Source organism: Lissotriton vulgaris, chromosome 7, assembly GCF_964263255.1.
Source record: "Lissotriton vulgaris chromosome 7, aLisVul1.2, whole genome shotgun sequence".
In the NCBI taxonomy this organism is placed as follows: domain Eukaryota; kingdom Metazoa; phylum Chordata; class Amphibia; order Caudata; family Salamandridae; genus Lissotriton; species Lissotriton vulgaris.
This window is the reverse complement of record NC_141695.1, coordinates 1630921322-1630928212: the sequence shown is the minus strand read 5'-3', so window position 1 is coordinate 1630928212 and position 6891 is coordinate 1630921322.

The following is a 6891-nucleotide window of genomic DNA, read 5'->3' as shown; positions in this document are numbered from 1 at the left end:
TACTCTTCGGTTATTTAGTTCGTAATATTAAAAGAGTAGTGTGAAATTGTTTTTATAACTGCTTAAAGTACTATTAAAGCCTTTGTACTATTGCCATCTAACACACATGTCGAATGTACTGCCATCTTGGATTTCAGTGTGGTACATTGCACATTATAATGACTGCTGTAGTAAGTGTAGTGTTGTTTTGAAATTGGCATAAACAAACGAGATATTGCGTGTTACGTAAAGTCAGCTTTCTGCCCTACCGCACTGTATCTAAGTTCCAAGGTGATCTTGTATTCTTCTCATTCATAGGGCCGGGCATTTGACTGTCAGCAGCCATCTTGAATTCCATTCAGTGCCTCATGTTCTACACTCTGCTTTCTGTGTTATAGAATTTTTATACAAGAAAGCCAATATTGAAGTGAATTAAGCTTTGTGTGTTCTAACGGTTCAGGCGGCAAAGCGATGGTCTGTTGAAATCATGCATTTGAATATTTTCGCTGCTTCCTATATTTTTGCATTAATCATGTATTAGACTTCAGTGGGCTTCTCAGGGTGTTTCTTTTCTTCTATGGCTTAGTTCTCTCAAGGTGATTATAGTAACAGGGGCTGGGTACCAGCATCTCACTAGTCACTTAGGGCCATATGTACAGGGAAGAGGCAGAGGCTTAACGCCTCTCTCCGCCACTTCTGACACGCAAGGCTGCACCATATTTACCAGAATGTGGCGCAGCCTTGCTTTTCCCGCTGTGATGGCGATAAGTTTAGCAACTTAGGGCCAAGGCAGGTACCCTTGTACCATAGTGCTAGGGTGTCTGTTTGCAGGAGAGGATTGTTAGTGTGTAGGAAGGTGTCCCTTCCTGCACATAAGCAACCCTAAAATGCAATTCTGTCACTTTCATGTGTGCTGCTTCATGCAGCACACATGAAAGTGACAAAATGGCATTTTTTAAAATGTTTGTTTACGTACAGGAAGGGACACCTTACTGTACATAAACAAACAATGGCATTTTGCTTTTTACATGTGTGCTGCACAAGGCAGCACACATTGAAAAGGCAAGAACGAGGAGAAATAATGCATTTCTCCTCGTTTTGCCATTTTAAGACCAGTTTTTAGCTGGTCTTAATTTTGGCGCTGCCTCCTATTTACGCCACCCTTGTACATAGGGGGCAGCGTCAAAATGAATGGGTGTTGCGGTGGAAAGCCCACCGCAACACCCACTGGACACCCCTTTTACCCTAACCATAGCGTGAAAGTGGGCCGTATGTACAAGGCAGCGTTAAGCCACGTTAAGTGGCTGAAAGCTGCTTTGAACATATGGCACAGCCCCTAGCGCCACCACAACGTCACTGTAGGTAATGTTTTACTAGAAATAGGGGCTTGTACATATGCCCCTTAGTCTTTCTCCTACTTCTCTTCTCACCAAGAAACGTATCTCTTTTTCCATCTCACTCTACTTCACAACATCATGTTTGCTAATCCCTTTGCTATTTCTCCTCATATCCACCAGTACTTCACTGTTCCTCTATTCCGTTGCTCTACTTTTCTTTCCCTCTTGTAATGTGTGTCTTGCTACTTATGTGCAGTCATTTTACACATATTAGATTTCCTATGTTTTAACTTGATGCTGCCCACAATCTGTATCTTGCTTGTTCATCTGAGATTGTTGGTGGCCAGTGCTTGAAATGGAAAAACAGAAGTGCAGGTACTCTGTACTAGAGTAAATGCTTATTTCTGAGAAGTGCCGGTGCACTCCAATTAAAAGTATTACGTCTCTCTTGAGAAGTGCCGGTACTCTCAAAACAAAAAAGTGCTGCTTCTCAGTACCGGGGAGTACTGGTCCATTTAAAGCACTGTTTGTGGCTTTATCTTGTAAGAGGTGTCCTGTTTCTCAATTTTTGTGGCCGTGTCCTGCGCTTGGAGACTTTTTGAACCTTTTAGGAGTGGTTAAAAAAAATGCAAAGTAAATAGATTTATTACTCCTCAGTGCACAAACAGTTTTGTGAATTGGCTGCTTTATTTTGATGTGTGATTTGTAACAGCATTTAGGAGTTTGGAAGTGGTACTACAGGAGGTACACAGTCAAAATATCGAGTTAGAAATATCGATGTACCAAAATATCGTGTCAATAATATCGAAGGTGCAGAATATCGAAGACAAGAATATCGTTGGACAGAATATCGACCCTAAGGTAAGTAATATCGAAATACTTAATATCGATGTAAGTAATATCGAAGTTAGTAATATCGATAGCATATATATCGATGTTACTAATTTCGATTACACTAATATCGATATTTGTATTATTTCTGTTGTATTTTATTATGTATGTGTTATATGTTTTACTTAAGTAATTAAAATAAGTACTATTATATGTGTTTTACATATATATATTAATAAATGTATTTATAAGTTAATCATATGTTTTAGTACCGGAGCGGGTTGTGGGTTATAGGGGAATAGGGTGGGAAGTAATTTAATTATGTTAAATTGATTAATAATTAGTAGTTAATATTAATTAATTATAAATAATTGGTAATTAAATTTAATTAATTGGTTAATCATTTTGATTAATTGATAAATATGTTTTATAGCGGGTTGTGGGTTTATAGGGGAATAGGGTGGGAAGTAATTTAACTATGTTAAATTGATTAATAATTAGTAGTTATTAATTAATTATAAATAATTGGTAATTAAAATTAATTAGTTAATTATTTTAATTATTGATTAATTGATAAATATGTTTTATAGCGGGTTGTGGGTTTATAGGGGAATAGGGTGGGAAGTTATTTAATTATGTATAATTAATTATTCATTAGTAGGAATTATAAATAACATTTAAATAATTGGTAATAATTTTAAATTAATTGGTAAATAATTTTAATTGATTGGTAAATAATTTTAATTAATTCATAAATAGATAAATGTGTGCTGTTGTGGGTAGTGGGTTTATACGGGAATATGGTGGAAGTAATGTAAATGTAATTAAGTAATAATTATTTTTAAAAGATTGTTTTGTAAATAATATAATTGTTAAATAATTAGTAATTGGTAAATAAATATTATAAAATGGTATTTTTAAATATTTATTTTAGCTTACATATATTTAGGTAATCATGTTTTTTATAAATATGTATAGGTATTGTATATGGTTTACATTTTTTCAATACTTTATATCATTATTTAAATAAAAAGATTTTATTTATAAGTATGTTATTTTAACCCCTACGCTATCCAAAATTTTCCCTACTGTTGCATTCTCTGGAGTTGGAATAGTAATTGTTACCCCTACGCTATCCAACGCTTTCCTACTGTTGCACTCTCTTGAGTGGGAATAGTCATTTTTACCCCTACGCTATCCAATGCTTTCCCTACTGTTGCACTCTCTGGAGTGGGAATAGTAATTTTTACCCATACGCTATCCAACGCTTTCCCTACTGTTGCACTCTCTGGTGTGGGAATAGTAATTTATACTCCTACGCTATCCAACGCTTTCTCTACTGATGCACTCTCTGGAGTGGGAATAGTAATTTTTACTCCTACGCTATCCAACGCTTTCCCTACTGTTGCACTCTCTGGAGTGGGAATAGTAATTTTTACCTCTACCCTATCCAACGCTTTCCCTACTGTGGCACTCTCTGGAGTGGGAATAGTAATTTATACTACTACGCTATCCAACGCTTTCCCTACTGTTGCACTCTCTGGAGTTGGAATAGTAATTGTTACCCCTGCGCTATCCAACGCTTTCCCTACTGTTGTACTCTCTGGAGTGGGAATAGTAATTTTTACCCCTACGCTATCCAACGCTTTCCCTACTTTTGCACTTTCTGGAGTGGGAATAGTAATTTTTACTCCTACGCTATCCAACGCTTTCCCTACTGATGCACTCTCTGGAGTGGGAATAGTAATTTTTACTCCTACGCTATCCAACGCTTTCCCTACTGTTGCACTCTCTGGAGTGGGAATAGTAATTTTTACCTCTACCCTGTCCAACGCTTTCCCTACTGTTGCACTCTCTGGAGTGGGAATAGTAATTTTTACTCCTACGCTATCCAATGCTTTCTCTACTGTTGCACTCTCTGGAGTGGGAATAGTAATTTTTACCCCTACGCTATCCAACGCTTTCCCTACTGTTGCACTCTCTGGAGTGGGAATAGTAATTTTTACCCCTATGCTATCCAACGCTTTCCCTACTGTTGCACTCTCTGGAGTGGGAATAGTAATTTTGACCCCTACGCTATCCAACGCTTTCCCTACTGTTACACTCTCTGGAGTGGTAATAGTAATTTTTACCCCTACGCTATCCAATGCTTTCCCTACTTTTGCACTCTCTGGAGTGGGAATAGTAATTTTTACTCCTACGGTATCCAATGCTTTCCTTACTGTTGCACTCTCTGGAGTGGGAATAGTAATTTATATTCCTACGCTATCCAACGCTTTCCCTACTGTTGCATTATCTGGAGTGGGAATAGTAATTTTAACTTCTACGCTATCCAAAGCTTTCCCTACTGTTGCACTCTCTGGAGTGGGAATAGTAATTTTGACCCCTACGCTATCCAACATTTTATATAATTAATTGTAAAAATATTAAAAGTATATTTAATTTTTTATGTTTTGTACATTTTATTTGTTATTGTTTTATGTTTGTAAATGTATTAGTAAATTAGAATATATTTTAATAATTTATAAGTTACAAAAATAATTATTACAACATATTGTTCAGAACATATATATTATATATTTACAGTATATATTTAAATTAATATATTATTATTATATATGTATTTATTAAGTTTAAACATTATTAGATACTTATAACTATGTATATTATATTTATTAGTGTAATTTAATTTATTTTACAAGTATATTTAAAAAAAAAACGATATTTTTAACATCGATATTTTTAACATCTATATTATTTTTTCGATATTTTTGTACTTACCATGTTGTTGATAGGATGTCGATATTCTTGCCTTCGATATTTTAGACTCGATATTTCTGTAGGTCGATATTTTGGAGGTCGAAATTCTGTCAGTGATCCGTAAGTATGTCTGGAAACCAATATTTCAATATTGCAAGCAATCTTTCAAATACACTCTACTAGCCCTTGCAACTCCTAGACCAAACATGTAAATTACAACTCCTACATTTGATAAAACACAAGAGGAGACTAACAAAACTTCAAATAAAGTGGCTCAGTCCAAGCGTTTAGGCAGAAGAATGGCCGAAGCATGGCCAATATATCATTTATCTATGCTACTCTTTCAGTGTTTTAAAGCATTGAAACCACTATATCTTGAAGAAAGCAGTACCATCAAGCCGGACTAAAAAACACTTAAGGCCTCATTTACAATGCCACTGCGTCACTTTTTTTTGATGAACCAGAGGTGCCTGCCCATATTTACAAGGCCATGACAAGTCACCTTACTTGACTTTTCAAGGCCATGAACAGTCATTTTACTTGACTTTTTATGGCCTTGTAAATATGGGCCTCTTACACGCATTACTCTGCGTGAAAGTGGCGTTCCATGGGTGTAACTGAGGGTGTTCTCAATCAACATCCATGTAACCTGACACATTCCTAGATTTACAAAGTTTTGCAAAGATGAGAAGACGTCAGAATCCTTCGCCTCCCCAGGGGATGCGTAGGAGTGGCGCAACAAGGGGAAATACTTTTATTTCTCCTTGTTTTTTCTTCTTTCTATATGTGCTTCATCCTGCGGCACAAATAGTGCCTGCACTGGCACATGGCAGCCAATAGTGCACCAACGCAGGGGAAAGCACACAAATGCCTTGTATTGTTGTTAATATAACCTGTCACAGCCGGCACGACTTGTGTGTGTGTGTGTGGGGGGGGGGGGGGGGGGGGGGGGGGGTTGCGTGGGGGTACGCGCGGGGAGAGGGGGATTTAAAAAATGAAAAAAACCTTACCTTACTGGGTCCCGTGCCGCCTCCGCTCCTGGCCAGGTCCCGCGTTTTCCGTTTTCCTGCTGCTTTCCTGCTCTCTTGCCTCCGGCAGGAACAGGAAGAAGGCAGACTCCCTCCCCTCCATAAGCCAATCACAAGGCCTTTTTCTCTATGTAGGCTGCATGCAGCCTACATAGAGAAAATCCAGAGTGCGAATGACTGGTTTGGTCGGTCCAGAGGTCCGACCAAACAGTCAGGGCCCACAGCATTGGGCAACCCACTCCTCCCGAACCACCCACCCGCCCGCTCCCAACCAGGCATACACTTCTGCTTTCTCTCAGTGTCAGAAGCAGAAACATAAAATGGTATTTAAAATACCATTTTATGTTTTTGCTTCTCGCACCGCGAGAAAGCAGTAGGGCGACGCTCCTCCGCCCTAATGGAGGAGCCACTCCTGAATACAAGGCATCCCTGTGCTTTTAAAATAACGCAACTTGGCACAGCAAAATGGCTTGCGGCATCGTGCTGCATCATTTTTTTTAAATGAGGCCTTTCATTTCGAATTATTTTTCTAATTATGTTTCAATGGTGCTGAAACTAAGCACACTACAGACTGTTTCCTTTGATCTGGGAGTAACTATATCTAAGAGTAATAAAAGATTACAAGAGAAAGACCCTCTTTGTTTGCGCATAGGCAATGTGTGTGTGCGCAAAAATTGAAACAGTACCTAGAAGCCCTGCAGATGCTGATAATTCCCTTCAGGGGCACCTCATCCAACGGAACACTGTCACTGCATCAAGCAAATTGATTCAATAGCCAGTGACTGCCAGTTGCTTTACGTCTAAGTAACCCGGCCCTCCACATGACCATGAGTATTTTGCATCACAACTCTCCTGTTTTCCAAAACAGAGCAGTCCCTCAACCCCCTTGTACAGTGTCCAGTCAGAAGGCATTGCACTTTGGAGAAGCACTTGCATAAAGCACACCATGTATAGAG